The 15710-nt window shown below is 40.7% G+C and overlaps 1 pseudogene across 1 annotated transcript; it reads left to right on the forward strand.

Moving 5' to 3' along the window:
• The first annotated feature begins 7899 nt into the window (after positions 1-7899).
• Positions 7900-15339, forward strand: LOC308430466 (phosphoglycerate kinase 1-like; annotated as a pseudogene). Its single transcript has 2 exons — positions 7900-8015; positions 14081-15339. The product of its transcript is annotated as a phosphoglycerate kinase 1-like (transcript).
• The last annotated feature ends 371 nt before the right edge of the window (positions 15340-15710 follow it).

Genomic DNA, 15710 nt, shown 5'->3' on the forward strand with positions numbered 1-15710 from the left:
TGGTTTGCTGTGTGTTGTTTAAAGACCCTTATTAGACTACCAATTCATTCACATTTCACTCAGCAAGGCAGGCTCTTAAGGAGGTCTCAAAGATACCTAGCCCTTCTAGCTGACATCTATGATTTGGAAGATTTTAATTTGGGTTTTAACAACCCAAAATCAGGACTATGTTAATGAAGACTACAACACCCCCCCCCCACATTTGTGGTGGTAGATTGAAAAACACAGTATCATCACATTGTAGATCCGGCATCCAATAGGTGAAGTCTCTTTCTTTACTTCCCGAGTCTTACTTTGACCCACAGAATATACCTGAAATGTTTTGTGTAATTTGTAACTTCTAGAACCCAAAGGCTTTGTGGCCTTGAGCTTTATTTGATCTGAATGTAAGACCCTTATCAAGGAAGACTGTCTAGCACATAAAAGCATGAGACATCAAGTGATAGATACAGAGCTTGCAGAGACAGCCAGTATCCGCTATCTGTCAGGAGATTTTGGCCCAAGAGAAAGCTCTTGAATTAGTTGCTTTAATGTTTCTTCGATAAAAGATCATAGGCATGGCAACTTACAGAAGAATTTATTTGGCTATATGGTTTCACGGGGATAAAAATTCATCATGGTAGGGATGCAAGGCAGCAGTTGGCAGGCAGAGTGTCAGAGGCAGAAAACTAAAAGTTCACATCTTGCACCAGAAAGAGTCAAGAGTTAATAACATAAGTCTTTAAACTCTCTAAGGCTGCTTCCCATGACATATTTCTCTCATCAAGGCACACCTATTAAATCTCCCCACAAAGCAACATCAACTGGGGACCAAGTGTTTAAATGTCCAAGAGTATGGGGAAACATTCCATTTAAATCACCATAGAATTGGTCCAATTAAGATATTTTGTGTGTGTAGACCTTAAAATCTCTGATTCAGGGTTTATTTTAGATATTGTAGAAAAATTCCGAGTATTTTCTTTTGAATCAGCTCAATGCACAGGTTTTACCTAGAAAGTTTCTATCTGTTGATTAGAGAATCTATATCTTCAGTATTCCAGCATATATTGAAGACCATCAGAGACATACAGCCTTGTAGACAGATCAACTACTAGATTCTTGGACCTTCTATTCACAGGCAGCCATTGTTGTATTGCTGGCTCACAGCCTGTAACTGCCCCCTCTACACACACACAAACACACACACACACACACACACACACACACACACACACACATGCTGTATGCTTTTGAAAACTAAAAGTCAGATCTAATGTATATGAGGCTTGACAAGTATTGACCAAGTTCATTATTTCGTACTTGAGTTGTGTGCTCTTCTAGAGGTTGGATGCATAAGTGCACAGTGACTCAACTATCACACATCAAATCAATATGTGATGCTTAATCAAGCAAAATGCTCCGAGGAATGATGATGCATTAACTCAAATGAGTGAAACCTCTCAAAGTCTCAAGCAAATAGAATTATCACTGACTCGAATTAAACAGTTTTCCTTATAAAATGTATTCATCAAATATCTAGATTCAAAACAAGCTGTCAGGTTAATAATAGAGTCCTTCTTGGCAGTTAATTCCTCTCTCTCTCTCTCTCCTTCCATATTAACTACTTTTCTGTTTCTGTGATAAAACCTCATGATCAAAAACAACTTATGGAAGAAAAAATTTATTTTGGCTTTTGGTTCCAGAGGGTGAGACCCATTATGGCAGAGACAGCCTAGTAGCAGGCAGCAGGCATGGCAGAAGAAGAAAGAGGGGAACATGAATCAGGGAACAGAGGAAGCAAACTGGAAGTGCGTTGAGGTTTTTAATCTCAAAACTCATCCTTAGTAATATGCTTTCTCTGGCAATTCTGTGCATGTAAACACCTAGAGACAAAGTGTTTAAATTCCTGAGTCTATGGAGAGTTCACACTACTACAGTATCTTTAACACTCTTAAATATCTACTTCAAAAAACGTGAAACTCCCCAAAATTGTACTTTGCTATTAAAAAAAAAAAAAACAGAAAAACAAACAAAAAACTTGTTGACACAGTTGGGCATGGTGGCTGTACTGGCTGGTTTTGTGTCAACTTGACACAAGCTGGAGTTATCACAGAGAAAGGAGCCTCAGTTGAGGAAATGCCTCCATGAGATCCAGCTGTAAGGCATTTTTTTCTCAACTAGTGATCAAGGAAGGAGGGCCCAGCCCATTGTGGGTGGTGCCATTCCTGGGCTGGTAGACCTGAGTTTTATAAGAAAGCAGGCTGAGCAAGCCAGGGGAAGCAAGCCAATAAGTAATATCCCCCCATGGCCTCTACATCAGCTCCTGCTTCCTGACCTGCTTGAGTTCCAACCCTGACTTCTTTTGGTGATGAACAGCAATGTGGAAGTGTGAGCTGAATAAACCCTTTCCTCCAACTTGTTTCTTGTTCATGATGTTTTGTGAAGGAATAGAAATGCTGACTAAGTCAGTGGCACATGCCTTTAATCCTAGAAATTGGGAGGTAGTAGCAGGTGAATCTCTGAGTTTGGGGCCAGCATGCTCTACAGAGAGAGTTTCAAGACAGCCAAGACAGAGAAAGCTTCTCTCAGAAACCAAACATATAAAGCCACACAACAATAACAACAAAAACACTTGTTCATATTCTATTAGTGACAAAATAATTGGGAAAGACAAGTAATTTGGATAAGCTAAAACTAATCATTTTAATTTTCTTGTTCCATGTATGATAGACATAATGACTATATTGACCAGGAAGTTCCCAACACTGACTTTTCAGGATCACAGAGGAACATACTCTCCTTGTCTCATGTAGTCTGCCCTTTTATGGACTTAAATAATAATTTTAACAGGTAACATGCTAACATTCTGCATAGATAACTACAAGCAAGGCTTGTGGGAATCATCAGAAGTCTGTCTTGATCTCAACACGTACACTAGTGCCAATTAAGGCCATGATCTCCCCTGTATTACCAAGGAAGCCTTGAAATCACATATTTATTTCATTTGTGTGGGGAGAGGCATGCACGTGGGGTAGGAGGCCAACTTTGAAAAGTCAGTTCTCTTTTTTCACCATGCAGGTCCTGGGGAAGGAACTCCATCAGGCTTGGCAACAGTGTCTTCACTCACTGAGCCATCTCATAGGCCCAGAATTGGTTACTCTGATCTCATGTTTTTTGTTGGTGTTGCTTTGTCTTTGTTTTGCTGATCTGACATAAACCAAGGACATTTAGGAAGAGGGGATTTTAACTGAGAACTGCTTTGAGAGGAGTCACGGGACTAGCCCACTGTGGGTGGTATCACCTCTGAGTTTTATAAAAAAGTAAACTGGGAGAACCAAGATGAGTAAACCAGTAAGCAGCACTCCTCTCTCTGCCTTGAGTTCATGTCTGAGTTCCCAAGTCAGCCAAATAAACTCTTCCCTAAGTAGTTTGAGTCATGGTGTTTCTCACTCCAGTAGAGCCTAAACTCAGACACTTGACAGAAGCACCCTGGACACCACTCTGCTCACTTTGGCCCACGGCCATGTTTTCCCTCAGGAGTTAGGTCCATTTTCCATGATCACACTGCTAGTGAACAATCTGTCTTTTTAAACTCTAGTTTTCTACAGCTAACTAGTAATGTTTATGGATTCTAAATGAATCAACGTTGGCTGAATAGAGAAATCCCTTTCAATTTTCAGACTCCTGTATTTGAGCACATCCATCTTCTTATCAGGAATTCAAGTCACTTTCCAAAAATATCTGCATACTGAGTAACTTCCTGCTATTTCTGAGAGTGACTCAGGTGTCCTATGCTGTCAGATATCTGGAGCTACACCCTCCTTCTTTAGTGGAAAGGCACAGGTCTGAAAATGACTGCAGTTTAAGGTCTAACAACTTATTGCAGTTCTCTGCAAGTTCAGACATTTTCTGTATCACACAGAGAACAAATGTAGCTAAGTGTTAATTAAAAAGAACATCTTGAGTGTAAACATTAAAAATTGATCACCTTCTGTGAGCAATTTAATTTATGAACATTAACATATTCTAAGCTGATGTCTTGAATTTCAGTGGAACATCTTCGCTGAGTACAAAGGGGAGGAAGGAAGAAACCATGATATGGACATGTTCAAGCCTCTGCTTTGTCATCACATGTGTACAGACACTGGAGACAGAACAGCCCCTTCAGCAGGGCTTGGAGAGCAGCAGCTGCAAAAGCAGCAGCCGCCCCAGCATCCCGGCTTCCTGGATTCATATAATCAGCCCTAACACCACTGTAATCATTTTTGGCAAAGTGGGAGACCTGTGGTGTGGCTCTGGCAGCTTGTCTTTCCTTTTGCATTTCACTAAATCATTAAGGAATGCATTTATTTATTGAATTTTCAGCTTGTTCAGTAAGCTGTAGCAGAGCATGCATAGGGGAAAATGGAAAAAAAAAACTTCACTGCCAGAGTCAGCCAACTGTCTTTGATAATTAATTAAGGAGAATTAATTAATTAATTAACTCATGAGAAAAATGTCCCTGAATTTCAAAGTCTGCTGTCAATGCCATGACCTCAATAGCATGTTTAGAAAATGTAATAAAATATAGTAGAATTAATTTTATCTAAAATGTAAAAATTATGATGTTAGTCATTTAGAATTCTGTACCTTTCATTTGGGTACCTTATGTGTTTTCCTGGAGCTTGGTTGTCCAGGGCCTCTTTGATGCTCCCTGGCTTCTCAGAAATCATTCTAGATCATTTTGGAGCTTTCTTTTCTGCTTCCCCTCTACTCTACCAGTCTCCATCTCCCCCAGGCTGTGCTCTGGTCCTTTAGCATACCGCTCTTAAAGGAATGATGATTTGTTCATCAGTGGTCAGATGTTTGTGGTTGACCACAATAATGCAGGGAGGTACCAAGGTCTCTATTCTCCAACATCATTAAGTGTTATCAGTGTTGAAAGATGGGGATTATCCAGAATCATAATGCCTAGGTAGCTACCCCACAGAATTGTGTCTGCTTGGTTTGTGTGCTGTCTCATGTGTAATCTTCATGTAGATAAAATGGGAATGCATTCAGATAAATCCTTAGTCATATTGATCTTTAAAAGGCTAAGAGATGGTTTCTTACTGTTTTGGTTGTTAGCCTAACCTTTAATAGCTGAGCCATCTCTCCATTTCAAGAGAAGGCTTCTTAATGGCTTTGGGGAAAAATGATTCATCATTCTCTTTTATTTCATATATAAAATAAGATAACATTTTGTCTTAGATTGGGTTTTATTGCAGGGAAGAGACAAAATGGCCCATAGGGAGTGACATCATTAGGAGGTGTGGCCTTGTTGGAGTAGGTGTGACCATGTTGGAGGAAGTATGTCACTGTAGGGGTGAACTTTGAGGTGTTCTATTCTCAAGCTATGCCAGGTATGGCACATTGTCTAACTCTGCTGCCTGGGAATCAAGATGTAGAATCTCAGGGATCTCCAGCACCATTTCTGCCTGCACATTGCTATGCTTCCCATAGTGGCGAAAATAATGAAAAGGTAAGCCAGACGCAATTAAATGTTTTCTTTTACAAGAATTGCTGTTTTTTATAGAGTCACTTCCAGCAATAAAACCCAAATTAAGACATATTTTAACAAGATATGATCTTTGCAACTACCACGATGAATGGAGAGAGCAGACATCTAGAAGTTGTCCTCTGACCTCCATCACAGGTTCAGATGCACTCTCTTTTCTTCTTTGTTACACAGAAATGAACACACACACACACACACACACACACACACACACACACACACACACAGAGAGAGAGAGAGAGAGAGAGAGAGAGAGAGAGAGAGAGAGAGAGAGTAGGGATTGCCTCCAACGCACTGGTATGATTGCCAGAGTATATCTGTCTATGTCATTCTTCAAGTACTAGGAAAAAATAACAATATTGTCCTAGTCTGCCTGTCAGTTGCTGTAACAGAACACTTTGACCAAAAGCAACTTAGAAAGGAAAGGGTTTATTTGGCTTACAGGTCATAGGCTACCATTGAGGGAAGCCAAGGCAGGAATGAGGCAGGAACCTCAAAAGAGGAGCTGAAGCAGAGACCATGGAGGAACACTGCTTACTGGATTGCTCTCTGTGCCTTGCTCAGCTACCTTGCTTATACAACTCAGGACTGACTGCCTAGGAGGCACCACCTGCAGTATCCTGGACCTTCATACACCAGTCAGCAATCAACACAACTCCCCACAGATATGCCCACAGGCCAGTCTGATGGAGGCAATTTCTCAACTGTGATTTCCTCTTCCGAGCTGTGTGTAGGTTGTGTTGAGTTGGCAAAACCTAGAACAATCATAATATCCAAATGGGAGTCTAAACTCCTAAGATTACAGCAAAGTTTAGTTTTGTTATGTTGTCTAAATACAAACGTGTGGTAATTCATTATAATGTTATTTTAATATCTGTAAGAATGTTAGAAATAAATGCTCTTTTAAACGTTCCACTGCAGACTTAACATTTCTTTGTAATATTTTTGAGTCAGAGTAGAACCTTTTTATGGTTCCCTATTCTTGCAGTTGTAACGACAGATATCATAGCATTACAGGGGAATTAAAAGAAAGAAGGAAAGAAAAGAAGAAGAAAAGAAAGAAAGTAAGCAAGCCGCAGTTTTCTCTATTTTTAGCTCAGAACTGCTATGTATTAAGGAGAGGAAGGAATCTGGACAAAAGTGATTTTTCTTTCATGTGATGGATACCTGCGTCTGGTTGTTGCTGTAACTATTTCCATATTCTTTATACCAAGCTTTGAAAAATGCATTTGTCCTCTGCATTAAAATATAAACTGGCATGATTTAAGTGCCTTGGAAATCTGATTATACTATTAATGTATTAAAATTTGCATATAAAAATTAGACTCTAGCTGGGTAATAAACTTTATGTTATGGTTTTAATTTTTCAAAAGGATAATTAAATAGATTCATAATGTTCCAGTTGGCATGTTTTAGTTTGCACACCAAGGGAGAAGAGCTGAAGCAGAAGACTAAATACACTATTGGCTTAGAGGGATAAGATGTAGGCAGAGCAGTACCTAGGAATGTGGCAGACTTTGGTGCCAGAACACACTGAAGATACCAAACCAGTCACTTTGTGCTGATTAACTTTAGAAAAGTAGCACAGGGGAGGTAGGAATAACAATGTCACCATCTCATCGGTGCTGACATGGGGAATTGTTTGAACTGTTGAGTTTAATGTTATACAGAGAGCTTTTACAATCTGAGGAAGAGGAAAAGAGAGAAAGTCCATTTTGCCCTTGCTGTGTTCAGTCTTATTACACCATCCTGGTTAGATATTATTTGGGCACAGAACAGAAATATATGTAAGACAGTTATCTTACTGAGAATACTTATAGTTATGAGTAAAAACAACTCAAATATGTTATGGGAAAGGAACTGATTGACTCAAAGAACTAAAACGTTTAAGAGATGTCAAGAGAGTTGTCACTGTCTCTGTTGTCCTCATACACAGGAGAGTGCTCTTTAATAGAAGCAATAAGGGTCTCCATAGCTCTGAACTCAGAAAGACCTTGCACTTACAGTTTCAGAAGGGCAGATGAGTCTCTCATTTTTCCCATGAGTCCTCACAAAAAGTGCTGCATCATTCACAGTAGTCTGAGCCAGCCACTTCAGTCAGAATGCAGAGTTTTGATTAGCCAGTTGCAAAAGCAAGAGAAATGCTCTCTTGTGATCAGCAGCCCCACCATGAAGAGAAGACCAGTTCCTGATATGACCAGATGAAAAAGATGCTGAACAGATGAAATCGGGTATCCATTACACTAATCCACAGGAAGAAACAACTTATGTTGGAAGCAATAAGCAATGTCACAGGTACTAAAAGGCAGAAAGTATAATGCAATGAGGCTATATGGTGTAGAAACTGAGAAGCCTGTCCAGGAGCTACACGAAGTTTAGTGCTCATGTTTTATGCTCCTAGAATCGTGAACCTCTGTCATAACATTTATGACTCTGTCGTAGTAGCTTTCATAGTGCTTCAAGCCTGTGACAGCGTGGTCTTCGATTATTCTGCTCATTCGTGAATCCTTAGAACTGGTAGTGCAGCAGGGTTGCTAGCAAATGCACTGAATGTATGAATGGACAGATGGATGGGCAGATAAGTGAGTTTGCTCCTCATGACTCGGTACTGTATAATCATTCTTGCTGCTGGCATTTTCCATTCATCTGCTTCTCTTTGCTATGCACAGGTGCCTTTCCTCCCCTCGGTGATGCTGCCTTGGTTTATATAGATCTGGCCACAATTTTGTCTATTACTTAACCTTAGACCCTCTCGGTTTTACATTTTGATAGAGAGAAAAAAGGTAGAAATTTTGGGCCATGTGCTCGTGGTTTACATAAGTAACTGCAGATGAGGTAGTAGGCACATGACCACAAGGTGTGTAGGCCACAGAAATCACCCATTTAGTAAGACTTCTATATGTAAGTCTGTCCCATAGTAATCAAATTGTGGGCAAAGGAAAAGTCTCAGTCATTCTGCCTCAAGCCAGATTTACACAGTAAAATATGTCCTAGTCCCTAACGGAATCATTCTTTGCTCCCATCCTCTTAAATGCCTTTCATCAAACTGCTTTTCGAATATTATTTATGTCAGCTGTTGGACACAGATATATCTTCCATGTATCATGATCATGTAAATTCATTCAACAATTAAGATATGGCAGATCCAGAACACTCTTTAGAAGTGGAATAAGTCATCTATAAATTCCCTTAAGATGCTTAAGTATTCTCTCTCCTGGACAATACTTCTTTTAGGTAGATTCATGGTTTCCTTGTCCACTCCCTGGGACTCAGGAGTCAACCTTTTTCCTTGGGTCTCCTTGGTGTCAAACTTTAGAGTGGAAAAGCTAGTACTTGGCCAGGTTCAGGGCAAGAAGGATGCAATGCCAGAGAAGTAGTCACTTGGGGGATAATTGGGTAAACTGTGGTTGAAAGAAACTTGAATTTTGATGTGCTGTATTTCCTTGTAAACAATTCAAGTTCAAGAAGTAATGCATTTTCCACAAACCACTGTTTTGTGCGCTGCTGATGCTGAAAGGGGTCCTGACCTGTGTATTACAAAATGCAAAGAGAGTCCTGGCTCCAGAGGCTGGTCCCATCCAACCATCACTGAGCAGCTAAGGCTGGACTCTTGAGGCTCGGCCCCTTCACCTCAGCTCGACCCAGTTTCTTTATCTGTAACAAGGAACAATAACACCTGCCCTACTTGCTTCTCAGAGTTGTGGAGAAACAAAATTAGAGTAAAAGACTGGGTTTCAAAGTGGTGTAAAATAAATGTCATATCATGACAATACCACACAGCACATTTCCACAGGACAAGGTGCCACGTGTGGTGCAGACAACTTTAACCCCAGCACTCGAGGCAGAGGCAGAGGCAGAGGCAGAGGCAGAGGCAGAGGCAGAGGCAGAGGCAGAGGCAGAGGCAGAGGCAGAGGCAGAGGCAGAGGCAGAGGCAGAGGCAGATGATCTTTCTGAACTTGAGGCCACTGTGTTCTATATAGCAAAGGCTTTCATTGCATTTTGTAATATGCAGGTCAGGATCTCTTTCAGCACTGGCAGTAGATAGAACAGTTCCAGGACAATCAGGGCAACATAGTGAGACCTAAAAAAAAAAAAAAAAAAAAAAAAAAAAGGAAGAAAGGAAGGAAGGAGGAAAGAAAGAAAACAAACTAAAAATACCCAAACCAATCAACTCTGACAATGTTAGAATTCAAATATGAAGATGTATTTTACATATCTATGCTATTCTACTAAATTCTTTTTGATTACTTGTTTTGACATACAGAAATAGGAAGTATGCTTATATATTATGTTTTTAGGTGTGTATTATACATGTTTAATTGGATAGAAGGGTGCATTTTTGAATATAGAATTCTGGAAAAAAATGAAAGATTATTCCTATTTCAAAGTTGAAGTAAACTAATAGATGCTAGAACAAGAATTTGAACTTGGAGCTGCAAAGATATCTCAGCAGATTATAGCACTGGCTGCTTATCTTATCTGGAAGAGGGCTTAGCTTCTATTCCCATCATCTACATGGCATCTCACAACCATCTATAACTCCAGTTCTAGGGGACCTGATGCCCTATTCTGGCCTCCTCAAGCATCAGGTACATACATGGTACACAGACATACCTGTAGGCCAAATGCTCAAATGGAAAATAATAAAGACGTTTAACTCAACTGTGCCTACTTTTAGGATGCCTTTGTATCGGGGCTGTAGACAGTCAAATGCTCATTAATTGCCCTCTTGCTCCCAGTCCCTCCTTACCCGTTGTGATTGGTCTAGTTCACATCCGTGTGCCTGTTAGCTCAGCACCGCTGTCTCACTACTGATGTTCTGTCTCCATGATGTCATATGCCATGTCCATTATGTGTAGTGTTTTATCTACTCTTTTTTCCTCCTCTCCTGCAAAAGCATACTCAGCGAATCAATTGTGCATACTTGCTGTCTGAATTTCAAGTTCTTTCTCCACTAGGCACTCTAATTTGTTTTCTGTTATTACTTCATTAAAACTGATCTTTGCAAAGTCCACAGCGGCCTCTGTGTCCCTAAAGCTAATGAACATTCTCCACAATTATCTTATTTGATGCCTCAACAGCATTTTATAGTGTAAAACAATATTATTCTTGTACATTTCTATGAACTTCACTTTCTTGCTTTATCTCCTAATACTCAGCAGAGTTTTTCTAGACTTCTGCAAGGACTTCATTTCCTTTTCAGTTTTTTTGTGATATTGACATTGTGGTGGCTTTTATAGGACTGGCACCCATAGGTCTGACATTCATGTATTTGAATGCTGGCTCATTAGGGACTGGCAGTATGTGAGAAGGTATAGAAATGTGGCCTTGTTGGACTGACAAGGCTTTGTTGGAGGAAGTGTGTCACTGGTGGGGTTTCAAAAGCTCAATCCAGGCTCTCTGTTACTTGTGCATCCAGATAACTTTCAACTTTTATAGTGCCATGTTGCCTTAGTTAGGGATTTGCTGCTATGAAGAGACACCATGATGAAGGCAATTTTTATAAAGACAATATTTAATTGGGGTTGGATTATAGGTTCAGAGGTTCAGTCCAGTATCATCAAGGTAGGAGCATGGCAGCATCCAGGCAGGCATGGTGCAGGAGGAGCTGAGAGTTCTACATCTTCATCTGAAGGCTGCTAGGGGAAGACTGACTTCCAGTCAGCTAGGACACGGGCTCTTAAAGCCCACATTCATGGTGACACATCTACCCTAACAAGGCCACACATTCTAATAGTGCCACTCCCTGGGCCAAGCATATACAAACCATCACATATGTCTCTACCTACATGCTACCATGATCCCCACTATGACAGTAGGGGAATAAACCTCTGAAACTGTAATCAAGCCCCAATTAAATGCTTTTCTTAATAAGAGTTGCTGTGGTCATGATGTCTCCTCACAGTGATAGAACACTAAGACAGCATTTTTCCAGAGTCTGGTTACTCACATTCTATCCACTCTGCTGTGGAGATGCAGACATTGATGTCCATGAAAAATAGCAAGGGGTCAGTTTTTCCAATTCAGATTACTCACTGACTTCTAAACACTTTATGGCCTTCAGAGTTTCTCTCCTTAGAGGTCCCATAGTTAATATAACTTTAAGAAGACTGGAGAGAAAATTTTGTGTGGGCTAAGTCTCCTGGCCCAGCAAATGGAATCAACTTAGGACTAGTTGCTTGAGTTGAAAGTCTCCGAGTTTTTCTTGATGTGTTGTCTTCCTGAGCTCAGATTTTATGCACATACCTCATTTGTCTCCATCACTGTAGCCACTGTTTTATTTAGTGACTACTGATCACTTACTGCGTTTGTTTCTTTCCAGTTCATTTTCTGTTTAGTGTCCAGAATGAACTTCCTGACCTACAGATTAAAGAGAGGGCTGGCAAACAGTGGAGGAAGTCAGGCTGATTATTCTGGGTCCAGGCAGAGAACTTACACCATTGCTTGCTTTCTTTCCATTCTGGACCTGAAGGATGAGTCAAGTGGGAAGAATAGAACACGGAGACTTCAGCAAAGATCATTCATTGCTGGAAGATATAAGTAGATTACTGAAAGGAAGGATCGGCTGGAACTTGCAAGTGTTTCTAACTGGATCAAGGTCTTGTTCTGATTCACAGTTTTTCTTGCTGCTGAGGTAGCTTAAGGATACCTGGGCAGCAGAATCTGGGCTCCAGCTATGGGTTGTTTATATAAAGAGGTTTTTCTATCTCTCTACTTCTCTTTAACACTTGAGTGTAATACTACATATTATATGCATTTCCAGCTCCATTCATGGTAACAAGCTGGGACCCAGTTCCAAGTAAAGGACATTATTTTCAGTCAGGCTCAGTGTAGTAAATATTTTTCTGTACCCATGATCTGCCCTCATCTCTCCATGAGGAAAGTATTCCAGGCCTCTACTTCATATCTCTCTTTCTGAACAGCACATAGCTCTCAGCTTTGGTACAGTTACTTTTCAGACTTATTGCTGCAATAATTTTCCCTTCAAAACTGGTCTTTGAAAGAGCCTAAAGTCATCTAAGGATTCTAATATCTCCTGGAGCACTTTAAACAATCACAATCTTAACCAAGGCTTTATTCTCAGTGTAACTCTTCCAACCTACCTCTTTGCCTCCACAACATTTATTTTTGACCTGTAAATTGGATCCTTTATTGAAATCATCCCACCCTTACCCTGAGAAGCAGAAGTCCAAAGGCTTGAGTGGCTAACTTAGTATTCCATTTCCTCTCCACATCACATTGCATATGGAATCCATCTTGAACTATGGGGAGGATTAATGCAGCACTTGCCCCATTGGTCTTTCTTCCGTTTTGAACTGGATACTTTCAATGCCCAGTGTTCTTTCCACTCTCATCTGCAAAGGAATGTCTTACTCAAGAAGTGACTCATGTCAATGAAAGTCACAAGAAACCTCAAAGCTCAGAGCTAGTTCTGAATGTTGCTATTCTGATATGCTTGCTGGTGTCTTGCTATCATCTCCAAGGCCTTCTTCACTTGAGGTTGAAGTTTTGCTGTCATGTTTACTTTTTCTTCTCAACCAAATTACTTTTATTTTTTTGGTAGGATTCTGTACTATAAATGATGTATAAATGCTTGTTTTGAAGGGAATGTATATGATATGTCTTTTTTCTTTTTGCATGTGTATGTTTATACAGTTTGTGTACAAGTTTGCATGTGTGTTAGTGAGTACAGTTGTATGTGTCTTTCTTGATTGTTCTTTACCTTTTTCATTGAGGCCAGGTCTCTCAGTTGAACCCAGAGCTGACTGTTTAGCTAGGCTGACTGCTCTAGGAATTCTCTTTCTCTATGGATTTCTCTGTCTTAATCTTCCTAGTGTTGAAATTATAGGCCAACCACTATGTCCTCTTATAATTTACCTTGGTTCCAAGGATCTAGATAAAGTGTGACAAGTGTATTATCTCCTGATTCATCTCCCCAATTCCATGGAATACCTTTCAATGCTCCCTTGTTCTTTGTTTTTATATGGGGATGATAAATGTGAGAATGATGTATGACAGATTCCTGTAGTGTTCTACAAGATTCATATAAAATCAGTCTTGGGGATTTGGATAAAAAAATGTCCTCCATAGATTCAGGTATTTGAACACTTGGTCCCCTGGAGTTAGTGCTGTTTGGAGAGTAGGCACAGTCTTGCTGAAGAAAGAACATCACTAGGGCAACTTTGAAAGTTTATGGCTCACCCCATGTCTATAGTGTCACCCCACTTCTAGCTGTTTTTCTGTTTTGTGTTTGTGGTTGAAGACAAGATCTCTTTGTTTCCTGATCCTGCCACTCCTCCCCCACCTTTATAGATTTACCCTCTGGAGTCATAAGTCTAAAATAAACTGTTTCTGAAGTTGCTTGTGGTGTTTTAGCACAGCAACCAAAAAGTAATGAATACATACCCAAATTTGTTAGACTTAAATTTAGAATGGTATTTCTAATAATGTTTAATTAAAGCTGTCTTTGTAATAGACAGGAAAGGAAACATACCAACAAAGTGAGAACATTTGCCTTTGACTTGTCCAGGAAATTACCTTAAACCTGTCTTTCTGGTGTCTCAGGTCTACTACAAAGAAAGCCTTTCAAAAGAATAGACATGCTCTTTCTCAGCTCCAGGCCTCTCGACCTCACAGTGTTGCTAACAAGCTGCCTTTGGACAAGCTGGAAGTGAAGGGGAAGTGGGTTGTAATGAGGGTGGACTTCAATGTTTCTATGAAGAACAACCAGATAATGAATAACCAAAGGATCAAGGCTGCTGTTCTACACATCACATTCTGCTTGGACAATGGAGCCAAGTTGGTTGTCCTTATGAGCCACTTGGGCTGGCTTGATGGTGTTCCTATGCCCGGAAAATACTTCATAGAGCCAGTTGCTGCAGAACTCAAATCTCTGCTGGGCAAGGATGTTCTTTTCTTGAAGTATTGTGTGGGCCCAGAGGTTGAGAATGCCTGTGCTAACCCAGTGGCTGGGCCTGTCATCCTCCTGGAGAACCTCCACTTTCATGTACAGGAAGAAGGGAAGGGAAAAGATGTTTCTGGGAACAAGATTAAAGCCGAAATTGGTGCTTTCCAAGCCTCACTGTTCAAACTAGATGTTTTTGTCAATGATGCTTTTGCGACTGCACACCAAAGCCACAGCTGCACTATGGGTATGAGTCTGCTACAGAAGGCTGGTGGATTTTTGATGAAGAAGGAGCTGAACTATTTTTCTAAGGTTTTGGATAGTCCAGAGAAACCCATCCTGGCTATCTTGGGAGGAGCTAAAGTTGCAGACAAGATCCAGCTGATTCATAATATGCTGGACAAAGTCAATGAGATGATCACTGGTGGTGGAATGGTTTTTACCTTCCGCAAGGTGCTCAGCAACATGGAGATTGGCACATGGTGAAGAAGGAGCCAAGATTGTCAAAGATCTCATGTCCAAATGATGAGAATACCAAACTGATGAGAATGCCAAGACTGGCCAAGCTATTGTGGCCTCCGGTATACCTGCTGACTGGCTGGGCTTGGACTCTGGTACTGAGAGCAGCAAGAAATATGCTGAGGCTGTGGTTCGAGATAAGCGGACAGTTTGGAATGGTCCTGTTGGGGGGTCTGAATGGGAAGCCTTTGCCAGGGGATCCAAGTCACTCATGGATGAGGTGGTGAAAGCCACTTCTAGGAGTTGTATCACTATAATAGGTGGTAGAGACACTGCCACTTGCTGTGCCACATGGAACACAGAGGATAAAGTCAGCCATGTGAGCACTGGGGGCGGTGTCAGTCTAGAACTCTTGGGAGGTAAAGTCTTTCCTGGGGTGGATGCTCTCAGCAATATTTAGTATTTTCCTGCCTTTGGTTCCTGTGCACAGCCCCTAAGCCAGCCTAGTGTTCTCCGCATCTCCATTTGGTGTTAGTGCAAGACACAGACCAGGAACCCTAAACAGCTGCACAGCATCTCAGTTTGTCTTTGCTGCATTGGGACTTGTCTATGTTCTTCAAGATCCCATTTAATTCCTTAGTGACTACAACCATTGTGCACTGTTGTAGAACAGGAGTACAATAATAGCAAGAAAGAGAGACACTGAGAACTAGAGAAATTCAGGCTTTACTGTTTCTTAGAAAATGGATACAAGACCGCATGGTTCCTGATAAAATACCAATTCTATTAAGCTAAGCATAGGATAGATGCTTTCTCTCTAGTCACTATTAT

The sequence above is a fragment of the Micromys minutus genome (genome assembly GCF_963924665.1).
Source record: "Micromys minutus genome assembly, chromosome: 15".
Lineage (NCBI taxonomy): Eukaryota > Metazoa > Chordata > Mammalia > Rodentia > Muridae > Micromys > Micromys minutus.